This window comes from Stigmatopora argus, chromosome 6 (genome assembly GCF_051989625.1).
Source record: "Stigmatopora argus isolate UIUO_Sarg chromosome 6, RoL_Sarg_1.0, whole genome shotgun sequence".
In the NCBI taxonomy this organism is placed as follows: domain Eukaryota; kingdom Metazoa; phylum Chordata; class Actinopteri; order Syngnathiformes; family Syngnathidae; genus Stigmatopora; species Stigmatopora argus.
In genome coordinates this window covers 4,327,175-4,350,534 of record NC_135392.1, presented here as the reverse complement: position 1 = coordinate 4,350,534, position 23,360 = coordinate 4,327,175, and the positions used below count along the sequence as shown (strand labels likewise).

The following is a 23,360-nucleotide window of genomic DNA, read 5'->3' as shown; positions in this document are numbered from 1 at the left end:
AAATCAGGAGTGAGTTCAATTCCACTCTTTGCAATTCTCAAATTGTTTATTTGGTTAATGAAAAGGATAAGTATAACTTCCAATCATGTATAGGCGGGCCGCCTCGTGGTGCAGTGGGTAAGTCACCTGCCTGCGACGTGGGTGTCGAGGGTTCACGTCCCGGTGTCGCCAGTCAACGACTGTATGGTGTCGGCAGTCGGCCGAAGGCCGACTGTCGAACACCACCAGGGATCCCCCCTCCCAACTGTCTTCCGGTCAGCCGAAGGCTGACCGGAAATATTGTTTTGCTGAAAAAAATGACTAAGTCTTTATTTGAATGAAAAAAGGATTACCCATTTACTGAACTACATAGTGTAGTGATCAGTCAAACGAGAGCGGGTTTCGAACCCCAGTCTCCCACCCAGCAGTCAAATTCACTAACTTGAGTTCTGACCCATTGTCTTTGCCACTGGACCACAGTGACTTCTGAAATAATGTGATTGGAAGTTATATTTATCCTTTTCATTACCTCAATAAACAATTTGAGACTTGCAAAGAGTGGAATTGAACTCACTGCTGATTTGAACTTGAGTCCACCTGAAGTTCTGACCCATTGTCTTTGCCACTGGACCAAAGCGACTTCTGAAATGATTTGATCGGAAGTTATATTTATCCTTTTCATTACCGCAATAAACAATTTGAGAATTGCAAAGAGTGGAATTGAACTCACTCCTGATTTGAACTTGAGCCCACCTGAAGTTCTGACCCATTGTCATTGCCACTGGACCAAAGCAACAACTGGAAGAAAAAGATTGGAAGTTATATTTCTCGTTCCTCTTACCCCAATAACATTGGAAAATTAGTTTAAATATGTAAGTGGTGGATTTGAACTCACTACTGATTTGAACTTGTTCCCACCTCAGATTCTGATCAAATGTTTTTGCCACTGGACCACAGCAACAACTAGGAGAAGAAAAAAGCCTTACTATACTATGTCGTTTTTTTAAGAAAAAAGCCTCACTATACTATGTCATTTTTGGGAGAAAAAAGCCTTACTAGACTGTTTTTTTTTTTTTTTTTGAAAAAAGCCTTACTATACTATGTCGTTTTTTAAGGAAGAAAAGCCTTACTATACTATGTCGTTTTTTAAGAAAAAAAAACCTTACTATAGATACTGTCTTTTTTTTTAAAGCCTTACTATACCATGTCGTTTTTTGAGAAAAAAAACCTTACCATTCATACTATGTCGTTTTTTTTTAAAGAAAAAAAGCCTTACTATATTGTGTCGTTTTTTTTTTTACAAAAAAGTCTTACTATTCTATGTCGTTTTTTAAAGAAAAAACCTTACTATATATACTATGTCGATTTTTTAAAGAAAAAAGCCTTACTATATATACTATGTTGTTTTTTAAGAAAAAAAGCTTTACTGTACTATCTCATTTTTTAAGAAAAAAAGCCTTACTATACTATGTCGTTTTTTGAGAAAAAAACCCTTACCATACATACTATGTCGTTTTTTTTAAGAAAAAAAGCCTTACTATACTGTGTCGTTTTTTTTTTTTTTTACAAAAAAGCCTTACAATTCTATGTCGTTTTTTAAAGAAAAAAGCCTTACTATATATACTATGTCATTTTTTAAAGAAAAAAGCCTTACTATACTATGTCGTTTTTTTAAGAAAAAAAAGCCTTACTACATATACTATGTCGTTTTTTAAGAAAAAAAAGCTTTACTGTACTATCTCATTTTTTTAAAAGAAAAAAGCCTTACTATACTATGTCATTTTTTAAGAAAAAAAGCCTTACTATACTATGTCGTTTTCTGAGAAAAAAGCCTTACTATACTATGTCGTTTTTTAAGGAAGTATAGTAAGGCTTTTTTCTTTAAAAAAACAACATAGTATAGTAAGGCTTTTTTTCCTTAAAAAACGACATAGTATAGTAAGGCTTTTTTCTTAAAAAACGACATAGTATAGTAAGTAGGAGCCCTGAGGTGCACCCAATCATCAGAATCAAAGTAGATAGAGAATTTTTAAAAGATGGTACCTGCTTGGCTTTGGATATGCTGATTGTGTCGGAAATGGGCTTCTTATTTTCTTTTCCTGCGCTCTTGGAGAAGAGATCCACAAATTTCTCAGTCTACCGTCGGTTCTTGAATGGTCTCCCAAACTAAGGAGCCGCGCTGCCTGCTGAAAGACGGAAATTACATTAAGTGAGAATATGACGGAGTGCTTTGACGGAGGCTTTTTTACTTAAAAAATGACATAGTGTAGTAAAAGGCTTTTTTTCTTAAAAACGACATAGTATAGTAAGGCTTTTTTCTTCAAAAAACGACATAGTATAGTAAGGCTTTTTCCGTAAAAAACGACATAGTATAGTAAGGCTTTTTTCTTCAAAAAACGAGATAGTATAGTAAGGTTTTTTTCTAAAAAAAAGACATAGTATAGTAAGGCTTTTTTTCTTTAAAAAACGACATAGTATAGTAAGGCTTTTTTTCTTTAAAAAACGACATAGTATAGTAAGGCTTTTTTCTTTAAAGAAACGACATGGTATAGTAAGGCTTTTTTCTTTAAAAAAACGACATAGTATAGTAAGGCTTTTTTCTTAAAAAAATGACATAGTATAGTAAGGCTTTTTTCTTAAAAAACGACATAGTATAGTAAGGCTTTTTTTCGTAAAAAACGACATAGTATAGTAAGGCTTTTTTTCGTTTAAAAAACGACATAGTATAGTAAGGCTTTTTTCTTTAAAAAACGACATAGTATAGTAAGGCTTTTTTCTTTAAAGAAACGACATGGTATAGTAGGGCTTTTTTCTTTAAAAAAACGACATAGTATAGTAAGGCTTTTTTCTTAAAAAAACGACATAGTATAGTAAGGCTTTTTTCTTAAAAAAACGACATAGTATAGTAAGGCTTTTTTCTTAAAAAACGACATAGTATAGTAAGGCTTTTTCCTTAAAAAACGACATAGTATAGTAAGGCTTTTTTCTTAAAAAAAACGACATAGTATAGTAAGGCTTTTTTTTCGTAAAAAACGACATAGTATAGTAAGGCTTTTTTTCGTAAAAAACGACATAGTATTGTATGGCTTTTTTTCTTAAAAAACGACATAGTATAGTCAGGCTTTTTTCTTTAAAAAACGACATAGTATAGTAAGGCTTTTTTCTTTAAAGAAACGACATGGAAAAGTAAGGCTTTTTTCTTAAAAAAAACGACATAGTATAGTAAGGCTTTTTTCTTAAAAAAACGACATAGTATAATAAGGCTTTTTTTCTTAAAAAAACGACATAGTATAGTAAGGCTTTTTTTTCGTAAAAAACGACAGTATAGTATGGCTTTTTTTCGTAAAAAACGACATAGTATAGTAAGGCTTTTTTCTTTAAAAAACGACATAGTATAGTAAGGCTTTTTCCTTAAAGAACGACATAGTATAGTAAGGCTTTTTTCTTTAAAAAACGACATAGTATAGTAAGGCTTTTTTCTTCAAAAAACGACATAGTATAGTAAGGCTTTTTTCTTTAAAAAACGACATAGTATAGTAAGGCTTTTTTCTTAAAAGAAACGACACAGTATAGTAAGGCTTTTTTCTTCAAAAAACGACAAAGTATAGTGAGGCTTTTTTCTTCAAAAAACGACATAGTATAGTAAGGCTTTTTTTTCGTAAAAAACGACATAGTATAGTAAGGCTTTTTTCTTCAAAAAACGAAATAGTATAGTAAGGCTTTTTTTTCGTAAAAAACGACATAGTATAGTAAGGCTTTTTTTGTAAAAAACGACATAGTATAGTAAGGCTTTTTTCTTTAAAAAACGACATAGTATAGTAAGGCTTTTTTCTTTAAAAAACGACATAGTATAGTAAGGCTTTTTTCTTAAAAGAAACGACATGGTATAGTAAGGCTTTTTTCTTTAAAAAAACGACATAGTATAGTAAGGCTTTTTTCTTAAAAAACGACATAGTATAGTAAGGCTTTTTTCTTAAAAAAACGACATGTTATAGTAAGGCTTTTTTCTTTAAAAAAACGACATAGTATAGTAAGGCTTTTTTCTTCAAAAACGACATAGTATAGTAAGGCTTTTTTCTTCAAAAAACGACATAGTATAGTAAGGCTTTTTTCTTCAAAAAACGACATAGTATAGTAAGGCTTTTTCCGTAAAAAACGACAGTATAGTAAGGCTTTTTTTTCGTAAAAAACGACATAGTATAACAAGGCTTTTTTCTTAAAAAAACGACATAGTATAGTAAGGCTTTTTTCTTTAAAAAACGACATAGTATAGTAAGGCTTTTTCCTTAAAAAACGACACAGTATAGTAAGGCTTTTTTCTTAAAAAAACGACATAGTATAGTAAGGCATTTTTTTCGTAAAAAACGACATAGTATAGTATGGCTTTTTTTCGTAAAAAACGACATAGTATAGTAAGGCTTTTTTCTTTAAAAAAACGACATCGTATAGTAAGGCTTTTTTCTTAAAAGAAACGACATGGTATAGTAAGGCTTTTTTCTTTAAAAAAAACGACATAGTATAGTAAGGCTTTTTTCTTCAAAAAATTACATAGTATAGTAAGGCTGTTTTCTTCAAAAAACGTCATAGTATAGTAAGGCTTTTGTTTTCGTAAAAAACGACATAGTATTGTAAGGCTTTTTTCTTAAAAAACGACATAGTATAGTAAGGCTTTTTTCTTTAAAAAACGACATAGTATAGTAAGGCTTTTTTCTTCAAAAAACGACATAGTATAGTAAGGCTTTTTTTTCGTAAAAAACGACATAGTATAGTAAGGCTTTTTTTTCGTAAAAAACGACATAGTATAGTAAGGCTTTTTCCTTCAAAAACGACATAGTATAGTAAGGCTTTTTTCTTTAAAAAACGACATAGTATAGTAAGGCTTTTTTCTTAAAAGAAACGACATAGTATAGTAAGGCTTTTTTCTTAAAAAAACGACATAGTATAGTAAGGCTTTTTTCTTTAAAAAACGACATAGTATAGCAAGGCTTTTTCCTTAAAAAACGACACAGTATAGTAAGGCTTTTTTCTTAAAAAAACGACATAGTATAGTAAGGCTTTTTTTTCGTAAAAAACGACATAGTATAGTATGGCTTTTTTTCGTAAAAACGACATAGTATAGTAAGGCTTTTTTCTTTAAAAAACGACATAGTATAGTAAGGCTTTTTTCTTAAAAGAAACGACATGGTATAGTAAGGCTTTTTTCTTTAAAAAAAATGACATAGTATAGTAAGGCTTTTTTCTTCAAAAAATTACATAGTATAGTAAGGCTTTTTTCTTCAAAAAACGACATAGTATAGTAAGGCTTTTTTCTTCAAAAAACGACATAGTATAGTAAGGCTTTTTTTTTCGTAAAAAACGACATAGTATAGTAAGGCTTTTTTCTTTAAAAAACGACATAGTATAGTAAGGCTTTTTTCTTAAAAGAAACAACATGTTATAGTAAGCCTTTTTTTTTAAAAAAACGACATAGTATAGTAAGGCTTTTTTCTTAAAAAACGACATAGTATAGTAAGGCTTTTTTCTTAAAAAAAACGACATGGTATAGTAAGGCTTTTTTCTTTAAAAAAACGACATAGTATAGTAAGGCTTTTTTCTTTAAAAAAACGACATAGTATAGTAAGGCTTTTTTCTTAAAAAAACGACATAGTATAGTAAGGCTTTTTTCTTAAAAGAAACGACATGGTATAGTAAGGCTTTTTTCTTAAAAAAATGACATAGTATAGTAAGGCTTTTTTCTTAAAAAACGACATAGTATAGTAAGGCTTTTTTCTTAAAAAAAAACGACATAGTATAGTAAGGCTTTTTTCTTTAAAAAACAACATAGTATAGTAAGGCTTTTTTCTTAAAAAACGACATAGTATAGTAAGGCTTTTTTGTTTAAAAAACGACATAGTATAGTAAGGCTTTTTTCTTTAAAAAACGACATAGTATAGTAAGGCTTTTTTCTTTAAAGAAACGACATGGTATAGTAAGGCTTTTTTCTTTAAAAAACGACATAGTATAGTAAGGCTTTTTTCTTAAAAAAACGACATAGTATAGTAAGGCTTTTTTCTTAAAAAAACGACATAGCATAGTAAGGCTTTTTTCTTAAAAAACGACATAGTATAGTAAGGCTTTTTTCTTTAAAAAACGACATAGTATAGTAAGGCTTTTTTCTTTAAAAAACGACATAGTATAGTAAGGCTTTTTTCTTTAAAAAACTACATAGTATAGTAAGGCTTTTTTTTCGTAAAAACGACATAGTATAATAAGGCTTTTTTCTTAAAAAAACGACATAGTATAGTAAGGCTTTTTTTTCGTAAAAAACGACATAGTATAGTATGGCTTTTTTTCGTAAAAAACGACATAGTATAGTAAGGCTTTTTTCTTAAAAGAAACGACATGGTATAGTAAGGCTTTTTTCTTAAAAAAACGACATAGTATAGTAAGGCTTTTTTCTTTAAAAAACGACATAGAATAGTAAGGCTTTTTTCTTCAAAAAACGACATAGTATAGTAAGGCTTTTTTCTTCAAAAAACGACATAGTATAGTAAGGCTTTTTTTTCGTAAAAAACGACATAGTATAGTAAGGTTTTTTTTCGTAAAAAACGACATAGTATAGTAAGGCTTTTTCCTTCAAAAACGACATAGTATAGTAAGGCTTTTTTCTTTAAAAAACGACATAGTATAGTAAGGCTTTTTCCTTAAAGAACGACAGTATAGTAAGGCTTTTTTCTTAAAAAAACGACATAGTATAGTAAGGCTTTTTTTCTTTAAAAAACGACATAGTATAGTAAGGCTTTTTCCTTAAAAAACGACATAGTATAGTAAGGCTTTTTTCTTTAAAAAACGACATAGTATAGTAAGGCTTTTTTCTTTAAAAAACGACATAGTATAGTAAGGCTTTTTTCTTAAAAGAAACGACATGGTATAGTAAGGCTTTTTTCTTCAAAAAATGACATAGTATAGTAAGGCTTTTTTCTTCAAAAAACGACATAGTATAGTAAGGCTTTTTTCTTCAGAAAAACGACATAGTATAGTAAGGCTTTTTACGTAAAAAACGACATAGTATAGTAAGGCTTTTTTCTTAAAAAAATGACATAGTATAGTAAGGCTTTTTTCTTAAAAAACGACATAGTATAGTAAGGCTTTTTTCTTAAAAAAAACGACATAGTATAGTAAGGCTTTTTTCTTAAAAAAACGACATAGTATAGTAAGGCTTTTTTCTTAAAAGAAACGACATGGTATAGTAAGGCTTTTTTCTTCAAAAAATTACATAGTATAGTAAGGCTTTTTTCTTCAAAAAACGACATAGTATAGTAAGGCTTTTTACGTAAAAAACGACATAGTATAGTAAGGCTTTTTTCTTAAAAAAATGACATAGTATAGTAAGGCTTTTTTCTTAAAAAACGACATAGTATAGTAAGGCTTTTTTCTTTAAAAAAACGACATAGTATAGTAAGGCTTTTTTCTTAAAAAAACGACATAGTATAGTAAGGCTTTTTTCTTAAAAGAAACGACATGGTATAGTAAGGCTTTTTTCTTCAAAAAATTACATAGTATAGTAAGGCTTTTTTCTTCAAAAAACGACATAGTATAGTAAGGCTTTTTTCTTCAAAAAACGACATAGTATAGTAAGGCTTTTTTTTCCGTAAAAAACGACATAGTATAGTAAGGCTTTTTTTTCCGTAAAAAACGACATAGTATAGTAAGGCTTTTTTCTTTAAAAAACTACATAGTATAGTAAGGCTTTTTTCTTTAAAAAACGACATAGTATAGTAAGGCTTTTTTCTTTAAAAAACGACATAGTATAGTAAGGCTTTTTTCTTAAAAGAAACGACATGGTATAGTAAGGCTTTTTTCTTTAAAAAACGACATAGTATAGTAAGGCTTTTTTCTTAAAAAACGACATAGTATAGTAAGGCTTTTTTCTTAAAAAAAACGACATAGTATAGTAAGGCTTTTTTTTCGTAAAAAACGACATAGTATAGTAAGGCTTTTTTTTCGTAAAAAACGACATAGTATAGTATGGCTTTTTTTCGTAAAAAACGACATAGTATAGTAAGGCTTTTTTCTTAAAAGAAACGACATGGTATAGTAAGGCTTTTTTCTTAAAAAAACGACATAGTATAGTAAGGCTTTTTTCTTTAAAAAACGACAGAATAGTAAGGCTTTTTTCTTCAAAAAACGACATAGTATAGTAAGGCTTTTTTCTTCAAAAAACGACATAGTATAGTAAGGCTTTTTTTTCGTAAAAAACGACATAGTATAGTAAGGTTTTTTTTCGTAAAAAACGACATAGTATAGTAAGGCTTTTTCCTTCAAAAACGACATAGTATAGTAAGGCTTTTTTCTTTAAAAAACGACATAGTATAGTAAGGCTTTTTCCTTAAAGAACGACAGTATAGTAAGGCTTTTTTCTTAAAAAAACGACATAGTATAGTAAGGCTTTTTTTCTTTAAAAAACGACATAGTATAGTAAGGCTTTTTCCTTAAAAAACGACATAGTATAGTAAGGCTTTTTTCTTTAAAAAACGACATAGTATAGTAAGGCTTTTTTCTTTAAAAAACGACATAGTATAGTAAGGCTTTTTTCTTAAAAGAAACGACATGGTATAGTAAGGCTTTTTTCTTTAAAAAAAACGACATAGTATAGTAAGGCTTTTTTCTTCAAAAAATGACATAGTATAGTAAGGCTTTTTTCTTCAAAAAACGACATAGTATAGTAAGGCTTTTTTCTTCAGAAAAACGACATAGTATAGTAAGGCTTTTTACGTAAAAAACGACATAGTATAGTAAGGCTTTTTTCTTAAAAAAATGACATAGTATAGTAAGGCTTTTTTCTTAAAAAACGACATAGTATAGTAAGGCTTTTTTCTTAAAAAAAACGACATAGTATAGTAAGGCTTTTTTCTTAAAAAAACGACATAGTATAGTAAGGCTTTTTTCTTAAAAGAAACGACATGGTATAGTAAGGCTTTTTTCTTCAAAAAATTACATAGTATAGTAAGGCTTTTTTCTTCAAAAAACGACATAGTATAGTAAGGCTTTTTACGTAAAAAACGACATAGTATAGTAAGGCTTTTTTCTTAAAAAAATGACATAGTATAGTAAGGCTTTTTTCTTAAAAAACGACATAGTATAGTAAGGCTTTTTTCTTTAAAAAAACGACATAGTATAGTAAGGCTTTTTTCTTAAAAAAACGACATAGTATAGTAAGGCTTTTTTCTTAAAAGAAACGACATGGTATAGTAAGGCTTTTTTCTTCAAAAAATTACATAGTATAGTAAGGCTTTTTTCTTCAAAAAACGACATAGTATAGTAAGGCTTTTTTCTTCAAAAAACGACATAGTATAGTAAGGCTTTTTTTTCCGTAAAAAACGACATAGTATAGTAAGGCTTTTTTCTTCAAAAAACGACATAGTATAGTAAGGCTTTTTTCTTCAGAAAAACGACATAGTATAGTAAGGCTTTTTACGTAAAAAACGACATAGTATAGTAAGGCTTTTTTCTTAAAAAAATGACATAGTATAGTAAGGCTTTTTTCTTAAAAAACGACATAGTATAGTAAGGCTTTTTTCTTAAAAAAAAACGACATAGTATAGTAAGGCTTTTTTCTTTAAAAAACGACATAGTATAGTAAGGCTTTTTTCTTAAAAAACGACATAGTATAGTAAGGCTTTTTTGTTTAAAAAACGACATAGTATAGTAAGGCTTTTTTCTTAAAAAACGACATAGTATAGTAAGACTTTTTTCTTTAAAAAACGACATAGTATAGTAAAGCTTTTTTCTTTAAAAAACGACATAGTATAGTAAGGCTTTTTTCTTAAAAAAACGACATAGTATAGTAAGGCTTTTTTCTTAAAAAACGACATAGTATAGTAAGGCTTTTTTCTTTAAAAAACGACATAGTATAGTAAGGCTTTTTTCTTTAAAGAAACAACTTGGTATAGTAAGGCTTTTTTCTTTAAAAAAATGACATAGTATAGTAAGGCTTTTTTCTTTAAAAAACTACATAGTATAGTAAGGCTTTTTTTTCGTAAAAACGACATAGTATAATAAGGCTTTTTTCTTAAAAAAACGACATAGTATAGTAAGGCTTTTTTTTCATAAAAAACGACATAGTATAGTATGGCTTTTTTTCGTAAAAAACGACATAGTATAGTAAGGCTTTTTTCTTAAAAGAAACGACATAGTATAGTAAGGCTTTTTTCTTTAAAAAACGACATAGTATAGTAAGGCTTTTTCCTTAAAGAACGACATAGTATAGTAAGGCTTTTTTCTTAAAAAAACGACATAGTATAGTAAGGCTTTTTTTCTTTAAAAAACGACATAGTATAGTAAGGCTTTTTCCTTAAAAAACGACATAGTATAGTAAGGCTTTTTTCTTTAAAAAACGACATAGTATAGTAAGGCTTTTTTCTTTAAAAAATGACAGTATAGTAAGGCTTTTTTCTTAAAAGAAACGACATGATATAGTAAGGCTTTTTTCTTAAAAAAAAACGACATAGTATAGTAAGGCTTTTTTCTTCAAAAAACGACATAGTATAGTAAGGCTTTTTACGTAAAAAACGACATAGTATAGTAAGGCTTTTTTCTTAAAAAAATGACATAGTATAGTAAGGCTTTTTTCTTAAAAAACGACATAGTATAGTAAGGCTTTTTTCTTAAAAAAAACCGACATAGTATAGTAAGGCTTTTTTCTTTAAAAAACGACATAGTATATTAAGGCTTTTTTCTTAAAAAACGACATAGTATAGTAAGGCTTTTTTGTTTAAAAAACGACATAGTATAGTAAGGCTTTTTTCTTAAAAAACGACATAGTATAGTAAAGCTTTTTTCTTAAAAAAAACGACATAGTATAGTAAGGCTTTTTTCTTTAAAAAACGACATAGTATATTAAGGCTTTTTTCTTAAAAAACGACATAGTATAGTAAGGCTTTTTTGTTTAAAAAACGACATAGTATAGTAAGGCTTTTTTCTTTAAAAAACGACATAGTATAGTAAGGCTTTTTCTTTAAAGAAACGACATGGTATAGTAAGGCTTTTTTCTTTAAAAAAACGACATAGTATAGTAAGGCTTTTTTCTTAAAAAAACGACATAGTATAGTAGGGCTTTTTTCTTAAAAAAACGACATAGTATAGTAAGGCTTTTTTCTTAAAAAACGACATAGTATAGTAAGGCTTTTTTCTTTAAAAAACGACATAGTATATTAAGGCTTTTTTCTTAAAAAACGACATAGTATAGTAAGGCTTTTTTGTTTAAAAAACGACATAGTATAGTAAGGCTTTTTTCTTTAAAAAACGACATAGTATAGTAAGGCTTTTTTCTTTAAAGAAACGACATGGTATAGTAAGGCTTTTTTCTTTAAAAAAACGACATAGTATAGTAAGGCTTTTTTCTTAAAAAAACGACATAGTATAGTAAGGCTTTTTTTTCTTAAAAAAACGACATAGTATAGTAAGGCTTTTTTCTTAAAAAACGACATAGTATAGTAAGGCTTTTTTCTTTAAAAAACGACATAGTATAGTAAGGCTTTTTTCTTTAAAAAACGACATAGTATAGTAAGGCTTTTTTCTTTAAAAAACGACATAGTATAGTAAGGCTTTTTTCTTTAAAAAACGACATAGTATAGTAAGGCTTTTTTCTTAAAAAAACGACATAGTATAGTAAGGCTTTTTTCTTAAAAAACGACATAGTATAGTAAGGCTTTTTTCTTTAAAAAACGACATAGTATAGTAAGGCTTTTTTCTTTAAAAAACGACAGTATAGTAAGGCTTTTTTCTTAAAAGAAACGACATGGTATAGTAAGGCTTTTTTCTTTAAAAAAAACGACATAGTATAGTAAGGCTTTTTTCTTTAATAAACGACATAGTATAGTAAGGCTTTTTTCTTAAAAGAAACGACATGGTATAGTAAGGCTTTTTTCTTTAAAAAAACGACATAGTATAGTAAGGCTTTTTTCTTTAAAAAAACGACATAGTATAGTAAGGCTTTTTTCTTTAAAAAAACGACATAGTATAGTAAGGCTTTTTTTTCGTAAAAAACGACATAGTATAGTAAGGCTTTTTTTCGTAAAAAACGACATAGTATTGTAAGGCTTTTTTCTTAAAAAACGACATAGTATAGTAAGGCTTTTTTCTTTAAAAAACGACATAGTATAGTAAGGCTTTTTTCTTTAAAGAAACGACATGGTATAGTAAGGCTTTTTTCTTTAAAAAAACGACATAGTATAGTAAGGCTTTTTTCTTAAAAAAACGACATAGTATAATAAGGCTTTTTTCTTAAAAAAACGACATAGTATAGTAAGGCTTTTTTTTCGTAAAAAACGACATAGTATAGTATGGCTTTTTTTCGTAAAAAACGACATAGTATAGTAAGGCTTTTTTCTTTAAAAAACGACATAGTATAGTAAGGCTTTTTCCTTAAAGAACGACATAGTATAGTAAGGCTTTTTTCTTTAAAAAACGACATAGTATAGTAAGGCTTTTTTCTTCAAAAAACGACATAGTATAGTAAGGCTTTTTTCTTCAAAAAACGACATAGTATAGTAAGGCTTTTTTTTCGTAAAAAACGACATAGTATAGTAAGGCTTTTTTTTCGTAAAAAACGACATAGTATAGTAAGGCTTTTTCCTTCAAAAACGACATAGTATAGTAAGGCTTTTTTCTTTAAAAAACGACATAGTATAGTAAGGCTTTTTTCGTAAAAAACGACATAGTATAGTAAGGCTTTTTTCTTCAGAAAAACGACATAGTATAGTAAGGCTTTTTTCTTCAGAAAAACGACATAGTATAGTAAGGCTTTTTACGTAAAAAACGACATAGTATAGTAAGGCTTTTTTCTTAAAAAAATGACATAGTATAGTAAGGCTTTTTTCTTAAAAAACGACATAGTATAGTAAGGCTTTTTTCTTAAAAAAAACGACAGAGTATAGTAAGGCTTTTTTCTTTAAAAAACGACATAGTATAGTAAGGCTTTTTTCTTAAAAAACGACATAGTATAGTAAGGCTTTTTTCTTAAAAAACGACATAGTATAGTAAGGCTTTTTTCTTTAAAAAACGACATAGTATAGTAAGGCTTTTTTCTTTAAAAAACGACATAGTATAATAAGACTTTTTTCTTAAAAAAACGACATAGTATAGTAAGGCTTTTTTCTTTAAAAAACGACATAGTATAGTAAGGCTTTTTTCTTTAAAGAAACGACTTGGTATAGTAAGGCTTTTTTCTTTAAAAAAACGACATAGTATAGTAAGGCTTTTTTCTTTAAAAAACTACATAGTATAGTAAGGCTTTTTTTTCGTAAAAACGACATAGTATAGTAAGGCTTTTTTTTCGTAAAAAACGACATAGTATAGTAAGGCTTTTTTCTTCAAAAAACGACATAGTATAGTAAGGCTCTTTCCGTAAAAAACGACATAGTATCGTAAGGATTTTTTCTATAAAAAACGACATAGTATAGTAAGGCTTTTTTCTTTAAAATACGACATAGTATAGTAAGGCTTTTTTCTTTAAAAAACGACATAGTATAGTAAGGCTTTTTTCTTAAAAGAAACGACATGGTATAGTAAGGCTTTTTTCTTTAAAAAAAACGACATAGTATAGTAAGGCTTTTTTCTTCAAAAAACGACATAGTATAGTAAGGCTTTTTTCTTCAAAAAACGACATAGTATAGTAAGGCTTTTTCCGTAAAAAACGACATAGTATAGTAAGGCTTTTTTTTCGTAAAAAACGACATAGTATAGTAAGGCTTTTTTCTTTAAAAAAACGACATAGTATAGTAAGGCTTTTTTCTTTAAAAAACGACATAGTATAGTAAGGCTTTTTCCTTAAAAAACGACACAGTATAGTAAGGCTTTTTTCTTTAAAAAACGACATAGTATAGTAAGGCTTTTTTCTTAAAAGAAACGACATGGTATAGTAAGGCTTTTTTCTTTAAAAAAAACGACATAGTATAGTAAGGCTTTTTTCTTCAAAAAATTACATAGTATAGTAAGGCTTTTTTCTTCAAAAAACGACATAGTATAGTAAGGCTTTTTTCTTCAAAAAACGACATAGTATAGTAAGGCTTTTTTTTCGTAAAAAACGACATAGTATAGTAAGGCTTTTTTCTTAAAAAACGACATAGTATAGTAAGGCTTTTTTCTTTAAAAAAACGACATAGTATAGTAAGGCTTTTTTCTTCAAAAAATTACATAGTATAGTAAGGCTTTTTTCTTAAAAAAACGACATAGTATAGTAAGGCTTTTTTTTCGTAAAAAACGACATAGTATAGTATGGCTTTTTTTCGTAAAAAAATGACATAGTATAGTAAGGCTTTTTTCTTAAAAGAAACGACATGGTATAGTAAGGCTTTTTTCTTAAAAAAAACGACATAGTATAGTAAGGCTTTTTTCTTTAAAAAACGACATAGTATAGTAAGGCTTTTTCCTTAAAAAACGACACAGTATAGTAAGGCTTTTTTCTTAAAAGAAACGACATAGTATAGTAAGGCTTTTTTCTTAAAAGAAACGACATGGTATAGTAAGGCTTTTTTCTTAAAAAAAAACGACATAGTATAGTAAGGCTTTTTTCTTCAAAAAATTACATAGTATAGTAAGGCTTTTTTCTTCAAAAAACGACATAGTATAGTAAGGCTTTTTTCTTCAAAAAACGACATAGTATAGTAAGGCTTTTTTTTCGTAAAAAACGACATAGTATAGTAAGGCTTTTTTCTTTAAAAAACGACATAGTATAGTAAGGCTTTTTTCTTTAAAAAACGACATAGTATAGCAAGGCTTTTTTCTTTAAAAAACGACATAGTATAGTAAGGCTTTTTTCTTAAAAGAAACGACATGGTATAGTAAGGCTTTTTTCTTTAAAAAAACGACATAGTATAGTAAGGCTTTTTTCTTAAAAAACGACATAGTATAGTAAGGCTTTTTTCTTAAAAAAAACGACATAGTATAGAAAGGCTTTTTTTTCGTAAAAAACGACATAGTATAGTAAGGCTTTTTTTCGTAAAAAACGACATAGTATTGTAAGGCTTTTTTCTTTAAAAAAACGACATAGTATAGTAAGGCTTTTTTCTTAAAAAAACGACATAGTATAATAAGGCTTTTTTCTTAAAAAAACGACATAGTATAGTAAGGCTTTTTTTTTCGTAAAAAACGACATAGTATAGTATGGCTTTTTTTCGTAAAAAATGACATAGTATAGTAAGGCTTTTTTCTTAAAAGAAACGACATGGTATAGTAAGGCTTTTTTTCTTAAAAAAAACGACATAGTATAGTAAGGCTTTTTTCTTTAAAAAACGACATAGTATAGTAAGGCTTTTTTCTTCAAAAAACGACATAGTATAGTAAGGCTTTTTTTTCGTAAAAAACGACATAGTATAGTAAGGCTTTTTTTTGTAAAAAACGACATAGTATAGTAAGGCTTTTTCCTTCAAAAACGACATAGTATAGTAAGGCTTTTTTCTTTAAAAAACGACATAGTATAGTAAGGCTTTTTTCTTAAAAGAAACGACACAGTATAGTAAGGCTTTTTTCTTTAAAAAACGACATAGTATAGTAAGGCTTTTTTCTTCAAAAAACGACATAGTATAGTAAGGCTTTTTTTTCGTAAAAAACGACATAGTATATTAAGGCTTTTTTTCGTAAAAAACGACATAGTATAGTAAGGCTTTTTTTCGTAAAAAACGACATAGTATAGTAAGGCTTTTTTCTTCAAAAAACGACATAGTATAGTAAGGCTTTTTACGTAAAAAACGACATAGTATAGTAAGGCTTTTTTCTTAAAAAAATGACATAGTATAGTAAGGCTTTTTTCTTAAAAAACGACATAGTATAGTAAGGCTTTTTTCTTAAAAAAAACGACATAGTATAGTAAGGCTTTTTTCTTTAAAAAACGACATAGTATAGTAAGGCTTTTTTCTTAAAAAACGACATAGTATAGTAAGGCTTTTTTCTTAAAAAAAACGACATAGTATAGTAAGGCTTTTTTCTTTAAAAAACGACATAGTATAGTAAGGCTTTTTTCTTAAAAGAAACGACATGGTATAGTAAGGCTTTTTTCTTAAAAAAAAACGACATAGTATAGTAAGGCTTTTTTCTTTAAAAAACGACATAGTATAGTAAGGCTTTTTTCTTCAAAAAACGACATAGTATAGTAAGGCTTTTTTCTTCAAAAAACGACATAGTATAGTCAGGCTTTTTTTCCGTAAAAAACGACATAGTATAGTAAGGCTTTTTTTTCGTAAAAAACGACATAGTATAGTAAGGCTTTTTCCTTCAAAAACGACATAGTATAGTAAGGCTTTTTTCTTTAAAAAACGACATAGTATAGTAAGGCTTTTTTTCTTAAAAAAATGACATAGTATAGTAAGGCTTTTTTCTTAAAAAACGACATAGTATAGTAAGGCTTTTTTCTTAAAAAAAACGACATAGTATAGTAAGGCTTTTTTCTTTAAAAAACGACATAGTATAGTAAGGCTTTTTTCTTAAAAAACGACATAGTATAGTAAGGCTTTTTTCTTAAAAAAAACGACATAGTATAGTAAGGCTTTTTTCTTTAAAAAACGACATAGTATAGTAAGGCTTTTTTCTTCAAAAAACGACATAGTATAGTAAGGCTTTTTTCTTCAAAAAACGACATAGTATAGTAAGGCTTTTTTTTCGTAAAAAACGACATAGTATAGTAAGGCTTTTTTTTCGTAAAAAACGACATAGTATAGTAAGGCTTTTTCCTTCAAAAACGACATAGTATAGTAAGGCTTTTTTCTTTAAAAAACGACATAGTATAGTAAGGCTTTTTTTCTTAAAAGAAACGACAGTATAGTAAGGCTTTTTTCTTCAAAAAATGACATAGTATAGTAAGGCTTTTTTCTTCAAAAACGACATAGTATAGTAAGGCTTTTTTTCGTAAAAAACGACATAGTATATTAAGGCTTTTTTTTCGTAAAAAACGACAGTATAGTAAGGCTTTTTTTCGTAAAAAACGACATAGTATAGTAAGGCTTTTTTCTTCAAAAAACGACATAGTCTAGTAAGGCTTTTTACGTAAAAAACGACATAGTATAGTAAGGCTTTTTTCTTAAAAAAATGACATAGTATAGTAAGGCTTTTTTCTTAAAAAACGACATAGTATAGTAAGGCTTTTTTCTTAAAAAAACGACATAGTATAGTAAGGCTTTTTTTCTTAAAAAAACGACATAGTATAGTAAGGCTTTTTTTCTTAAAAAAACAACATAGTATAGTATGGCCTTTTTCTTAAAAAACGACATAGTATGAACATGTAAAGTGACCATGTACAGTAAGGCATTTTTTTCATTAAAAAGATGACAATGTATAGTAAGGCATTTTTTCATTAAAAAAGACCATGTATAGTAATGAAAAAAGACGTACTATACATGGTTATTTTTGATGAAAAAAAAGCCTTACTATACATGGTCATTTTTTAACGAAAAAAAGACTTATCCCTAACCTTAACCCATAACAATAAAAAACAACAACCCTGAGGAACCCCAGTAAACACCAGGAGCCAATATTACTATTGATTTGACTTCTGACGTGCGAGACGACGCAGGACGAAAGGTGTTCTTTGGATTTTTTGAACGTCAGATCGTCTTGGCATCACCCAGACAATGGCCGCCTGTGTGACCCCGCCCCCTCACAGATCGTGTACATAGCCAGAAGTGAGGTGAGAAGTGAGTCAGCTCAATAGCCGGTCCCGAGGGTGCGCTTGTACCCTTCTCACATACAAGCGTGTCGATACGGCCAAGTTTTTGGTGGCCCTCGGGCGCCCGCTGATTGCTTCGCGTGAAACACACTTGGCTGCGCTCGCGCTTTTATCACCCTCTCAGCATCGCGTCGATCGTTATTGCGCCCACCGCCGATACCATCGGCGCCGAGATAAACTATATTGCACGCCTCCGTATCTCAACTCAATGTAGGCCGCGATAGCTTTCCTAAGTGTTGACCGATATTAATGCTAAGTGAGTTAACTCACATTATTTATTAATTTCAACGATGCATTAACTCATTCTAAGTTAATATAGAGTCAATTATTAAAATAAACGTTCTCCTAACTGCTAACGTGAATGGTGAGAGTGCGCGATTAATCGCGGTTAATCTTGCCGTTGATTCTTTTAACTGCGCATTAACTACCATTGAATGATCGATAGTGTGTCACTCGTAAGCGTCCAATCCATTTAATGTGATAAGAGAATCAAAGGATGCCGATTTGCTGCAACCCCACCACTTCAAATGGATTGGATGGCTAGCTGATGGTTTAAATATAGACAAATTTATCATTATGGTCTTTAGTACTTGGAAATTTGTTATAGAATGCAATTAATCCCGATTATTCTCGTGGTTCATTATTTTAACTCCACATTGTAAGATAAGATTGTAAGATAAAATGACAAAGTCGCTTGGCAATTGCTTGTTCATATTGTATCAGTTTTTGTGAGTATAGAAACATCGTTGTCATAAGAAACTTGCCCAGAGTTTGGTCGTTGTCATAGAAACTATACTATACCCTGTTTTCCTATATAAAGACTGACCCCACAGACTGTGAGCGGTTCACAGCTGTTCGAACTCTCTCCCCATCCTGCAGTCTGGTAATAAACCTATTTCCCAATAAATTGATCTCACTCTTTCTTAACCTGTTCTTAAAGTTGTATTTTCTGATCTATCACACGTTCACTCATTGCCTCCCATTGGACGATCGAGAGTGAATGTCCACTCCATTTGAAATGGAAGGGATGGCAGCAAATGAACATTTGTTCAATGAATTGGACGTCCATGGCTGCCAATGGCAGTCAAGCCAAAGAATTCCTATCAATGGCCATTTCATGATTTTGGCAAGAGATTTAGACACAGAATAGGATTGAACGTCATTAATCTGACTGGATTCATCTCAATGAAAACCAGTGACCACTTTTTATCTGTCGCCACAGCTGCAATTCATTGTGAGCTGGCGAATGAAAGGAGACGGGGGGGAAGGGGGGTCATCGGCTGATTGGGGGTGTTATATCGACAGCGCTCTCCAATTCCACTTTTCTTCAGCTGCCGTCTGAATTAGACAACGTCTCCGTTGAATGGACTCGACGGCAGCTGGAAAATCAAAACCAAGCCAATGTCGGAAATGAAACAAAAATGACAAAAAAACAACTGAAAAAGTCGGAATATATTAAAACGTTCCATCAACTCCGATTGTCAGAAGCACTTCGTGTCTGTAGAATTGATGTGATAGCATCTTGTTATTACATTGTTGATTTACAAACCGAGTTGAAGCCGCGCTAACGCTAACCCTCCGCCACAAAATGGTCAAAAACATCAAACTTTGTTGACTGATTTTGATTCAAATGGAATTGTGGCAGATTTTATAAACCCCCCCAAAAAATATTGTGTCGTTTTCACCCCAAAATGGAACCTCAAAAGTCTGACTTCCACTTTTAGCTTTAGTCCTTTAACTTAACGCTAAAACGCTAGCATGCCCTGCATTTTAGCGTCCCCCTCTGCCCACGCGAGGGTCCTCGGTGGTCTCCGTGTGGCTGTTCGCGCTCCACTGAATCTCTTTGTCCAGCTGCCATTCATCCCGTCCCTTGGTTTGCCCCACTTAAGACCACGTCGCCACGTACGCGCAAACGGTAGCGTGTTTCTTACGTCGAGTCGGAGAAAGGCACTTTTCCCCCATAATGCGCCTGCTCGTCTAATTCCCGCTATTACTGAAATTACTCCCAATTTGTTGCCATGGCGATTCTTTTTTTAAGCTGACGACAAGAGCGCGCACCACTCACTGTGTGATTGGCAGAGAGAAAATAGGCTGCAAGGCAGTGACCTGGTAATAGTCAACGTAACCACGGGCCATATTTCTAGATAGTTGCCATGGTGACCATAATTGGCTGGCAGAGGAACACACACTCTCACGGGGACTAAAATCATGTCCGTGTCTTTTTACGCCTCAACGGGTCTAAGGATCCTGAAACCGTATTTTTTTAATGTGCTATTAAAAGAGGCACGGTGCAAGAGTGGTTAGCACGTCCAACTCGCAGTTCTGAGATCGGGGTTGAACACAAACGACAAATGGTCTACCCTGCGATTGGCTGATCACCCTTGTGAGGATAAGCGGCACGGAAAATGAATATGATTATTTTTCATATATTTGTCTATTATTCTAAATAGACTTAAATTAATAAAATCAGAAGTACACTCTCGTTACCACACCAAGTAAAATGTTAACATTAATTTAGTTTTTCTTTAATTTCTGGTGGGAGATGCTAATCATTCAGTGCTATTGACGGTGCTAGAAATCTAATCTATTTTGTCTAATTTATTTTGTCTAATATTCTAAATACACTTAAATAAATAAAATCATACACTCGTTACCACACCAAGTAAAATTTTAACGTTAATTTTGTTTTTCTTTAATTTCTGGTGGGAGATGTTAATCATTCATTGCTATTGACGGTGTTAGAAATCTAATCTATTTTGTCTAATTTATTTTGTCTAATATTCTAAATACACTTAAATGAATAAAATCAGAAGTACACTCGTTACCACACTAAGTAGCATTTTAACATTAAATTAGTTTTTCTTTAATTTCTGGTGGGAGATGCTAATCATTCATTGCTATTGACGGTTTTAGACGTCTAATCTATTTTGACTTGGGGTTTTGGGGGGACTGATTGAATGTTTAAGTATTATTGCAGACTTATTGTTGCCTGTAGATCCCAAAATAAGCCTATTAAAGGAATACGCGTCATTTTAATGATGTTTTGAAAAGGTTTCTGACCTCATGAGACGTTCAGGGAGAAGGCCAGGCAGTTGTAGTACACTTCAAGTTGTTGTTTTTTTTATACTTGGCAGGGAATTGCAGTAAATCAGGAGCTGCCAAATCTCCCAGTCCAAACGGATCAGCGTCAATAGCAGGAAAGGAACGTCACGCAGCACGTGGCGATGTTTCCCTCTCGAGTAGAAAGCCGGCCACCCCCAAGCGAGGGCTTTCCTGACCAGAGAAGAAGGAAGACAAGCGGATTAGACGGGAAGATGCTGGAGGGCAGCGAGCTAGCACCCTCGTAAAATGTGTGCGGTGGGATAGGCGGGGGTCTCGGGGGAGGAGGACGAGGATGGTGATGGTGATGATGATGATGCTGCGTGGTGACAGCGAGACGAGCAAGAGAAACAAAGACGCTAGGGGATTTTTTTTTCTCCCCTGGGAAAGACGCTATCTATTTTAATTATGTTTATTTAAAAAAGTGTGTCACTATTTGAATCCACTACAAATGATTTTGTACTGATTTAGAATTAGGCTAATTATGTAGATGTTTTTTGAATAAAAATATTAATGTAAAAGGTAATGCCCTGAAGGATTTTTTGTCATTTAAATGAAATGATCAAAATTAAAGATCTACGTCTTTGTGACACTGTTTGGAAAAAGTTGTATTAGTTATTGTAAATGAGTCCAAAATCATTTAATTCACAGAATATAAGTATCAACTTAGTTCTTATTGGCTCAGGAACTGAGGAGTAACCATTTTTGATAGTGTCCTTCAAAGTGAGCGAGACCTTGAGCCCTCCCTAAATCTAAAAAAAAAGGCTGTTATTGGGAAATACTGAGCCAAAGAGATATTAGCAACATTTTCAGGTCATGCTTCATGAGATTATTTTCCTATTTAATGATTTTTGGCAAAATCGGGTTTGGGGAGCTGATTCTAAAACATTTTAAAACAGTTGATGAAATATAAAACCAACCTTGAAAATTCATCTTCAAAATTATTACATTCAAAACGATGTTTTTAGGTATTGTTTCACAAACATTTTTTGGTGTGTGTGATAGACATTTCAACCGCTAGTCGCTAAATCAAGCTAACTGGGAATTTGCATTTACATTACTATTACAAAAAAATATGGATGCCATGTTCACAAACACTGGCTTATACAGGCATTCCCACACAGGTTAGACAATCCATGGTGACCACACACACATATACACACACACACAGACGCACACACAGGCGCAGTCAGATGTCGCTTTGTGTTGGAGATAAAGATAGTGTGTCATTCAGGGCTCACTAGAAAAATATGCGTAAACATTCACAGAACACGACATCATGTCACTCGCTCAAGTGCTAGCTTTGCACGGGCGTGTGTGTGTGTGTGTGTGTAGGGATTCTCCTGTCTGTCCATGTTTGTGTCTGTAAGAGTTAAAAAAACAACAACAACAACAACAACAACAAAAATAGTAGTTTGAGAGACAGGCAACAATTGTAAAAATGAAACAAAAATCATTAAGACTTTCCAAATTAACTACATTGACTGAAATATGGAGTTGAAATCCTGATAAGCCGATGCTATCACTTTTTTTTTAAATGTACAAAATATTACAATAATTTCAGACCCCTCCTGGAAGGCTTTTGTGAAACAGGGTGGAAAAAAGTGAATAATAATTTAAAAAAAAAAAGAATTAACCTGGGACCGTTTCCATTGCTTATCTAGTATATTATTGCATTAGCTTAGCTCATTTGCTAATCACTTTTGCTAGCCACACGAGTTCGCTAGCCTACTTTCCCCGTTTTCCATTCTTTTAACAAAGCTAACGTTTAGCTCACTTTATAGATGTTCATTTCAGTGTTCATTAAAGGTTAAATCATGGCTGTTTTTACTCTTTAACACGAACATTTATCTAACATTTAAATTATAAGCTAATCACCAATTGAAAATACCAACGCTAAATGATTACAAAAACAACAAAAATAAATAAACATGACCATTTTCCATCTTACCCCAAAAACATGTAATGACTTATAAGTTATTTATTTTCAACCATTAATTCTTTCTTCTGAAAAGTGTTTATAATTGTAGGCTATCTTAGCAAGAACAACGAGCACCGCTACTTTTAAGGCAACGTTCGCAACCGGCGGCCATCTTGGAGGGGGCAACTAATTCTCATTTGCTTATACGAGTATCTTAATATTTTCTTTCAAATCCAACATTATTTTCCCGAGTTGTAAATATTACCTCTTCAAATATGATCATATTTCAGCTCGACTATTCCAACTTTGAAACAAAATCCCATCCAGTGTCAGCACGTATTAAAGAAGGTTATCAGTGGAGGAAGCCGCCTCCTTTAAACACATTTGCTGCTGATGGCTATTGAAAAGATAAACTCACCTTTTGGCGCAATCGTTTTATCTTTAATTACGCGAGTCACTAAGGAGACTTTTTATATGGAAATGGGAGCATATTAAAACATAACACACACACACACACACACTCAGACACCTCTACATATTCCAGCTGCTTTAAAAAAAAACCCAACGCATGTCCATTTGAATATGTTTGATGTTCCTTTCACATGATTTACCATTCTGGAGCACTGATAGCACTCTTCATTACGCGCTTCATTAAGTCCATTG

The 23,360-nt window shown here is 30.9% G+C and overlaps 1 long non-coding RNA gene across 2 annotated transcripts in view; it reads left to right on the top strand.

Moving 5' to 3' along the window:
* Positions 1-21,306, top strand: part of LOC144075771 (uncharacterized) — a 34,539-nt gene extending 13,233 nt beyond the window's left edge. For both annotated transcript variants that reach the window (XR_013300628.1, XR_013300627.1), the window contains exon 5: positions 20,812-21,306. This is a non-coding gene — a long non-coding RNA (uncharacterized LOC144075771). The remainder of the gene's footprint in view (positions 1-20,811) is intronic.
* The last annotated feature ends 2,054 nt before the right edge of the window (positions 21,307-23,360 follow it).